We start from the raw sequence: 9,752 nt of genomic DNA, 5'->3' as shown, positions 1-9,752 counted from the left end.
TGCCGCTCTTTTCTCGGTTGTTTCAACCTTTCGCAACCGGCGTAACACGTCTTGCGATGCGTCGCGTGCTTCGATGGTGCGAAAGATGGTGGTGGGGAGTTTTTGGCCGGGACGGTAGTAGTTGTATTGTTGGACGGAATTACCACCGAAAAGCATCGCAGACGGTCTGTAATACTGACCTATATAACTGCGACGACGATGAGCACAAGCGAGTGCAGAAAAAGGGAGCTCCCGCGTGCGTAAACATGGCCTCCCCTTCACCACCGTCACCCCTCTGGGAGAGAGGTCTTTTTGTGCGAAAGAGAGAGAAGGAGAGAGAGAGAGAGCAGACCATTCAATGAAGGAGAGAAAAAAGTAAAAGAGAGACAGAGAGGGATCGAAAGTAAGCGATAACCGAGCGGCTATGTTGCGTGAATATGGTGCGTTACATAAAAGAGCATAACCGCCACCGCCGCTGCCGTCGACGTTGTCGACGTCGTCGTCGTCGTCGTGATGGCGCTGCTCTCACGATTCGCTCCGATATCTGCGCGCTGCGCTCTCATCCAAGAAGGCCTATCCCCTGCTTGTGGGTTGCTTGATGGGTTTCGGATTCATTTCGTTCGTTCGTTCGTTTCGTTCGGTGGCGACCGCGCAACAAAGTTCGAGTGAGCTCCGCTGTGCACTTCGCTTTGGGGCGGTCATTTCGATCGTGGCCAGCAGCGCGCGAGCACGCTCAGCGTCGTTTCAGCAGCCGTTGCCGTTCGTACAGTTCGTTGTTGCAGGTGCTCGGTTGTTGCTGTTGTTGTTGCTGTTGCTGTTGCTGCTGTGCGGCCGCCACCGTTCGTTCGGTTCGTGCTAGTGTTTTGGTCTGCACGGACCTCTCGCTCTCGCTCTCGCTCTCTATCATTCGCTCTCAGCAACGCTCAGGTAACGCTTACGCCGCGTGTACGCAACAACACATTGCGCGACGACGACGACACCGCGAGAAGCGAGGCCGCCGCCGCCTACGTAATCAGTTGTAAGCGGGAGCATCCTTCAAAAAACAAAAATCGGACGTGGCATCGGACGAGTGGTGGGCCACTAAATCGGGGCGTTTGGGGGGGTGGTTCTCGGTGCATCTCTGTTGGTGATCCTGGTAGTGTTATCCTGTGCCACATTTGTTGTGTGTTCGAGCGTGTGTCTCATAACAGTGACCAGGCGCGCAAATGTGTGTGTGCGCCCATGTGTGTGTGTGTGGCAAAGTGTTTTGTAATCAAGAAGATCCGAGGCCTCGCCTTTTGCGCCTCGTAACGAACGGCCATTCAGAAAAAAAGGTCATTTTGCTGCTGCTGCTTCTGCTGCTCTTGCAGTGTTTTATTTCGTCTGTCTCTGTATCTCTGTGCGTGTTTGTCAGTCTGTACGTGTGTGTGTTTGTGTGTTTATGATGTAAGTGTCCCTCTAGGTGTCCTCCGGCTCCCCCTCCCTAGAAGTGTAAAGATCGTTTGCGCTGAGCTACTTTGATTACCGAATCAGTTCTCGTCGTCACCGTCGCCGCCGCCATCGCGCCGTCGCGCGTGATGAAGAATTGTTCCAGCGTGTGGCCTCCTCCTTCTCCGGCAATGATGATGTTGTTGATGATGTCGGCGATGATGATATAACATCTGAGTTGCAATCGAGGCTCCCTCTCTCGCACTCTTTCTCACACTCTTACTCGCTCGCTCTCTAGAACTTCATCGCAGATGCTCCAGATGTGTTATGTGAATTATCAAACGCATTATTTTGCATTTTTTTTTTTGGTGTGTGTTTGCGAAGCCGAGCGCCGGTATCAGGGCCACATCAGTGGCCACAACACCCCGTAACCAGCTGCCTGCAACCTGGGGGTCGCGCGCCCCGACTCGTTACGTATTAGCGCGGCGAAGGTTTGTTTGACTTTCGCGCTCCGGTTAAAAAGGGGGCGCATATGTTTGCGTCACTCGGCCACTGGCCACTGGCAGGGCCTTCGCTTCACGTTCTGCCGTCGCCGGTCGGTCGGCAGGCAGTGCAGTGGCAGTGGCAGTGGTGGGGATGGGATAGCATACGCCGCAGTTACATGGCTGAACGAGGGCGAGCTGTACATTGTAGTTGACCTGCAAAGACAGAGACCGAGTGTGTGTGCGTGTGTGTGTGAATAGATAGTGGCACGGGGGACACTGCATTCGATAACAAGAGTGGCTTGCGGTACGTTCTGGTCACCACCATTCTAAGGTTTCCAGCATATTTAGAACGCCGGCATGGCGAGTAATTGCGCGGTGCTTCTTTTTTTGTTTGGGTAAACAACGACGCCGCCCTCCACCCCCGCCGGGTGGTGCCTTATCGGAACCGGGTCGACTATTCCCGATTCTCCGAAGCTAACATTACATACGCGCCACGATGCACACACACACACACACGCCCCATATTGTGATTACCTAACCGCGTGCTCGTCAGATTTTTTTCTCTTTCTTCTTCTTCATCATCTTCTTCTTTTTCGGTCTCTTCTCTGCCCCATACGTACCCACCCTCTTGCCTTAGTGGCGTAGTGGCCGCCTTTTTTTTGTTTTGCGGGATTACCAAACCACCGCCGTCGCTTCTTCGTGAAAAGGATTACGTACGGGTGAGTGCAGCAAACGGCACTCACCGTGCTGGTATAGATTGGATAGTGTTCACTTTAAACTTCCTCCCCCCTCCCCCCCCGGTTGTTCACTCTGATCGCGTTTTAATCGCGTTCGTGCGCCACACTCGCAGTGCGTGAGTGTGTGTTTGTGGCTTCATTGTTGTGCTAAGAAGTGTTCTCCAGAAACGCGAATCTCAGTTGACGCTGTGTTTGCTGGCTGGCTACTCATCGGCTTTATAGTGAGAAGTGAGCAAGGACACTCATTACCCGCTCACTAGTTCACTAAGTTACCCCCCATTCACGCGCGCGCGTTCGTTGTGAATGGTGCGTGCGTGCGTTCATCGGTCGCCGATAATCATCTCTGGCCAGCCGCCAAACTAATGGGAAGAGAATTCCTCCCGGCCTTATCGCGCCGAACAACCGCTTCTACTCAGCTACTGTTGTGTACGTGTGTGTGTGTGAGAGTCCCCCCTAAAACCGACCGATGAAGACGAAGAGAAAATCGGGATCGACCAGGCGGGGGGGGGGGGAAAGGGGTGCGTGACGTGACGCGAGATGGACGCTATGGGAATGGCCTGTTGGTTTGCATTCGCCGGCTTGCCGCCATTCTGGAACGGCGCGCTTGAGCTGCTCGCTTCCCGGTGACATAATCCCCCTTCGTAACGTAGCGCGGCGCAGCGTGTCCGACCTTTCTGGTTACCGATTACATAACGCTCCATGCGCATATCCCAGCATATCATCCAGCACCCAAATGCTGAGCTCATTAATAGGTGCGACATCGGATGGACGGTCCTCCAGTATCAGCATCGCTGGCATCAGAACGTCAAAAAGATGTTGACTTCTAGAAGACGAATCTTCTCGGTATCGGTTCCACCCGATTTGATGTAACACCCGCGTCGAGCGCTCTGTTTACATAACAGCGGGAACGGTTGGGTCATTGGTTTTTCCCGCCCCCCCCCCCCCCCTCTCCCAACACCCTGATAATGAGTCTCGTACGGCGAACAACAATCGGAGTGACGCATCTGAGCGGCGATTAGAATGACGCCATAAATTGGTTAGAATAATCAGCTCTTATACCGGTTATAAAACGGTCCAATATACCGAGGCAAATGAGGCTCGTTGTCGATTAACACGTTCCCAAGAAAATGGAGGCTCGTATAGAGGTCCTTATGGGCCTTCACTTCGCTTCCTTCACTTCACTTCACTTCCTTCCGGCCGGCGAAGTGTTATGCTGACACACGCCACGACACGGCAAACGATTATGCAACAGTTTTCTGTCCACCGCTCCTCTCCTCTCCTCCTCTTAAGGGAAGAAGGTTCTCTTCACTTTCCGCTCCGAATATGCTATGCTGCCACGCCGCCGCGGCCCGGTTTGTTCACATTTGTGTGAGGTGTGAGTGAGCCAAGGGTGCTGCTGGAATGGTTCTCACGTTTAGCTTTTTTTCGGAAACCAAACTGTACCGTGAATCATTATCACAAACAGAGAGCAGAACACAAAGGGAGAGAGAATGAAAGAGAGAGAGAGAGAACGAACGCGAGAGAGCGCGCGCAAATCATGGACGGAGAGTAACTCCATTTGTCGGAGTCATTTGTGGGACCAACAGCTATCATAATCATTAACACATCGCAACACCCCGGTGTTTGATTGTGTTCGATTGAGAAGCGACAAAGGAGTTCCGTTTTCTTGGCACTCTTTCCATCGCTCCGGTACCAGCCAGGAGTCGGAGCTGGCGGACGTGGCAATGGAGCCGCATGGTACCAGGACATTCTCGTCCTGTTGATGGTCCTGACCGGGAACTCCAGCAACTGCCAATTGCAAACGGAGCACTCCTGTCCTGTCACTCGCGGTCCAAGTTGCGTAATGCTGGGCCGGAGTTTGTTTTCCGGCGTAATTCCGCAAACACACACACACACACACACACACACACACACACACACACACCAGAGGCTCGATTACGTTCTGCAGATGGAAGGCGCTCTATTTTTGTTCGTCCAACGGTGTACGCTCCGGGACGTTCTGGTTTCGTTCGAGGCCCCCGCCTCGAGTTATGAAGGCATCACCACTTCCGGCACTGTTACATGATGATTCCCGGTAAACAATACCGCGGCCAATATTTGATAATATTTTACATAACCGTGCGGTGCGGTGTGGTGCGGTGCGGTGCCATGCCAGGTGCCAAGTGAACTATCTGTGATTTGCCAAAAACACACAAACACAACAACTCCTTGGAGAAGGATTTTCGATTTTTTTCCCGGAACAAAAAAATCCGGAATTATGCAAACGCGAAGGGGGAAGGGGAGTGGACTGCCAAATCAATATGCCTTACCATAACCACACTCCAAAAGGGCTCTCTTCCGGTAGCGGTGTGTGGTGGTGCAAACGATCGCGATAATTTGCCGCTCGGTCACACCCGATGGAGGCGCCTCGCCTTTTCAGCCCATCAGCAGCAGCAGCAGCAGGGGGTTGTGGTTTGGTTCGGTCGCGGTTTGCCAAAAACCCGAGCCAACTCCATTAGGGGTTTGCGTGAGTTTAACAACCTTTCGCTGTAGTGTAACAGGACATACACACACACACAAGCACACACGTGCGTTCACGTTTTAACTTGCTGCTCATCGCACGCACCGTACTATAACATCGCGTTATAGTGTTGTAGTGTTTGTTTACATCCGTTCCTTCCGTTGCGAGGCGTCCACCCCTCCACCCCCCCCTCCCCCCCGTCCCCACAAATAGCTGGCAACGTGGCCACCTCGTGTGTCTGTGTGTGCCAAGTACCGGATGCGTTGCGGTGGTGGCGACGACAACGTCGCCGTCGTCGTCGAGCTGCTTTTTACGATCCGATCCACCAGTGGCCCGGCAAATAATCTGCCTACGCGCGTGTGTGTGTGTGTGCGTCTGTATGTCGTGTGTCCCTTTTGGTTCTCTGGCGGCCGCGATAATTTTGCGGTTTGAACAGAACAGAAGCGAAAAACCGTTGGTTTCATAACACAACCTTCAAAACGCGCCGTCGGTAGTGGTTGTTGTTTTTTTTTTATTTATTGCCAACAGCCACGCGACCGCCAATCCGCTAGCAGTAGTAGTGGTAGTAATGGTGCTAGTAGTGATGGTAGTAGGCGGAGCGCACACCACTACAACGCGCAGGATGATAAGCATGCTCCTTTGGCATGAACCACGGAGCGTTCTCGCCACTAGAGAACTCGCGAGCACGAGCACGTACAAGGGAGAGAGCAGTGAGAGCATAACCCACACGAAGAGTGCTCCCCATTCTCATCTCACGTAGTAGGCCCAGAGCTCTAGTACCCGAGAGTATGGCCCCTATTGCGATTGTCTTGTCTCGTTTCCAAGACAAACGTCAGTCTGGTGTCGGTATTGCGAGTGTCTTGCTTGACACCGATTTCTGTCTTGGAAACGAGACTCAGCTGTCTTGTACTCAAAGCTACCAGACTGGGAGTCTGCCAAACAAGACTGCGATTTAAGATTACCGTAACAGTTTTTTATTTAGCAGACTGGCGGTTGATTTGGAATTTTTGGTTGAATTTAATGGAATTAATCAATAACCTATTACCAGTAATCGATTATGTTCAATTGTACGAAATGGCACATTTTCTGAGAACCATGTAATGGGCTTAAACCTCAGCATTTGCTTTCGTGACGATCGAGTTCCTGAATAAAAATGCATCAGAGATTGAGAATAATTGAACAAATATTGTACGATTGAAAACATTTTTTTGATGAATTAAAACACGTTAACGGTAAGGAAATTCAAACTGCGCACGATTGTTTACAAACAAAGCTGCGATTTTGATGGCTTTTGACAGCCAAATGAACACTTGTTCATTCAAGTGTTCATGCGACACTCGCAATACCGATTTTAGACAACCAAGACTCGGCGGTTTTTGCCAGACAAGACTGGTCGAGTCTTGTCTCGGAAACGAGACAAGACAATCGCAATAGGGGCCTATGTTGGCATTCCTGGTGCCGCGTACACCGTTATACCGTGCCGGTCAGTTTCGCGTGGCTTCTCGACGGTTAAGGACGACAACGACGCCGACGACGCAGCATCGGATCGAATTCGAATCGCCCCCAACGGAGGGAAGCCAGCATCAGTTGCTGGCACATACGCGGCTTGTAGACAGCTTCTTTGCTCTCTCTCTCTCTTTGTACAACCGGTGAAAGAAAAATCATTTACGTGTGTTTTTGATGTGTGTGTGTGTGCTTATGTCTACCGAGTGTTCTGTTCTGAAATCCCGCTTCATATCTCGTGGACGTCGTGTAAGTGGATCAAAGCCAGCATTGGTAGCCGCAGCATCAAAGGAAACATTAAACGCACGGCATGGCATGGCATGGCGTGGCACTGCGCCGCGTTCCGGATGACTCAATCGTCCAGATGAACACGCACCGTGGCCGTGGTGGTACGCTAGAACAAACCCTCGACCGACGGCCGACCGACCGACAAGCGAGACCGAAGCCGTCGGTTTCGCGTTCGTTCCGTCGTCTAGCGCGCGTTATGTAACGTGCTGCGAACGTGTGGCCGCCCATTCCCGTGCTGTGGCGAAGTGAGTTCGCACCCTCACTGTGCTTGTCTGCGTGTCGGTGTGTGTGTGCGCTGGAGAACGCTCAAGTAGAACACGATTGGAACGAAGTGCGTGGACGAATTTGGGTTTTAGGTTGCGTGAAACGAAGGTTTGGTGAAGTGCTTGAGTTAAATGGAGAAGAAAAGGGAGAGAGAGAGAGAGAGAGAGAGAGAGAAAAAAGACGCCCGTTCCAGAGCGAAAGAATGTCGAAGAGACGACGGGAACAGAAACGGATGCAGCAACAGTTTTGAGGCTTTAGGGGGTTAGATAATCCAACAGCGTCACCATTGACGACGGCGAGCAGGCTACTTCAGAACATCGCAAGTCCCCGCAAGTGACCGAAGATCGAAGCCGGCACTTCTCGCACAAAGCACACAGTGAAGGAACAATCGACACCTCGACACCGTGTTGCTGTGTTGCGTTGTTTGGTTGGATGTTTGTTATCTCAGCTGTTCCGGGCTGAGTGAAGCTACCATATGGGAACCATGGTCGTGCTTTGATGCACTTGCTTCGATGCTTGCTGATGTTGGTGCCACTCCCCTCCCGATCATTACGTTCTTGAGACGAGAACGCGCGGTGTGCTGCTGTTTGTCACGTAGCATCTTCGTACCTCACCACTACCCTCTCCCATGGAGAACCGGAAGTCGCGTGGCGCAATCATCGCGACCATCACACGCTCCAACGGATTTCCACTTCCCGATTCGGGGAATTTTTCGAATGACGTGTCCCGTCCCAAGAACCTGTGCGCGGCGCTCCGTGCTGACTGTCAGTCGGTCGGTTGCGTAACCACTCCAGGCAGTCGCGTAAAGTGAACGCGCGGGGCGCCTACTTTTGCTCCGTTCCATTTCGATCGTGGCTCCTTCGATTGTTTTGAAATACGCCGAGGAGTCCATGTCGAATTGGGAAAAATGGGGAAAATTAAGCAATTTCGGGCCACATCACAGCAGGTCAGCGGCCATCCTGCTGCTGACGACGAGTGCAAACGATGGAAAATCGAGCTCGCGAAGCGATAAAATGTCATGTTTACTTGGGACGAAGACTACTACGAGACAGCAGGCCATGGAGTGGCCTACAATCAGGAGCCGGCGGTGGAGCGGGAGCAAGTCTATTTATAGTTTCGTAGGAGGAAGATGGTGCTGTTGCTGCTGCACGCGACAAGCGAACAAACTGTCCAAATTCGTAAAATCAACAAAACCGCGTCGGAGGAACGCGTAGCGTCGCGTCGCGCGGTCGTGGCCACCGCCGCTCGCCCGCTTCTTTCGGGTTTATTTGGAAAAAAAGAAGCAACAGCAGCAACAGCCCAATATGGGGCAGAAAGCGAACGTTGGCATGGCGCTTCGCATACACACACACACACCACACACCGATGGTCAGCGTACTGCTGCGTCGTCGTTGTCGTGGTCGTCAGCAGCACCTTCTAATACGCGCGTGCCGCGTTATGTAACTGTTCTGTTCTCCACCTTCAAAACCCCAAAACACATTGCTTGGTCAGCGGTTTGTTGTACCAGTCAGCGGTCCGGTCCCTGGTGTTAGTACAAACCACGATGGCCTGGTGGCGGTTTCGCGTTCGTTAATGCCGTGTGCCTCCCCCCGCTTGCTCCCATAACAACAGGTCGCAGTAAAGGCCGCCGCCGTCGTGTCCGGGAAAAACGAGGTCGAGGTAACGGAATTGAAGCCGCGAAAAGTGGGGACCACCACCGCACAAAGTGGAACATCATCCTTCGTGGAATGGAACCCCGCATCCCCGCAGTAGCTCAGACTCAGACCGAGGACGATGGCAAACGGGCATAATTTGTTTGCTAAATGAATCAATTAAAATGGAGATTCGGTTTACCCGGGAGTAGGGGAGGAAAACCGTCTCCTTGGTTGGGTTGGTTTTTTCCATTTTCATACTCAAGAGATGCTCGCGATGAGTGAGTGTTCATCTTATCAAGCTCGCGCATGGATTCGCAGAAGGGAGAGTATATTGTGCGCAGAGACATGGAGTGAGCTTTCCTCCTCCCACAACAAACATGGCCGGGCGAGGACGAGCACAAAGAACCCGATAACGAAGGTCAAAAACAATAATCGAGGAGTCGCCCGTACGACCGTTCGACGCGTACATTCGAGAAATCCCAAAACAAGCGACGAGGCGTGATAAGGCGCGAAATCGATTGGATTGATCGATAAGACCGGCCGGCGGGGGTGGCTGGAATGGGCTTATCGGTGTGGGGTGTGTGGGTGGCTAATAGGCCTCTTCTGCCATCGATAACGCTCCGCACCGGATGACGCATTTCGCTTGCATAAAAGTTCATGAATTTCCATGACACTGAACCTCGCGAGAGCCATGCAACGGGAGCAGTGCTGGGCCCATTACAAGTGTCTTGTGGGAGTTCTTCGGGAAATTCGGTGATTAATATCCACGAATACTGATTCATTCTTTATTTACATGCTCTGCTTCCTCCCCCCCTCCCCTTGACCTCAAGTGAGTCATGGTAAGGTGACGGAAGGCTATTTTCGGTATCACAGGATGACGGTGATGATGATGATGATGCTGAGAGGAAGATGTTGATCTGAGACATTGACACCAACCACCACCATCATTGACAGC

General features: G+C 52.3%; 1 protein-coding gene across 1 annotated transcript in view; it reads left to right on the top strand.

The window, feature by feature from the left end:
• The first annotated feature begins 746 nt into the window (after positions 1-746).
• The window catches only part of LOC125958040 (uncharacterized), a 49,885-nt gene continuing 40,879 nt past the window's right edge, over positions 747-9,752 (top strand). The window contains exon 1 of the mRNA XM_049691139.1: positions 747-906. The gene's annotated coding sequence lies outside the window, so the exon portion shown is untranslated. The remainder of the gene's footprint in view (positions 907-9,752) is intronic.

The sequence above is a fragment of the Anopheles darlingi genome, chromosome 3 (genome assembly GCF_943734745.1).
Source record: "Anopheles darlingi chromosome 3, idAnoDarlMG_H_01, whole genome shotgun sequence".
In the NCBI taxonomy this organism is placed as follows: Eukaryota; Metazoa; Arthropoda; class Insecta; order Diptera; family Culicidae; genus Anopheles; species Anopheles darlingi.
Note: the sequence above shows the minus strand (reverse complement) of the source record. Positions and strands in the feature narration are given on the sequence as shown.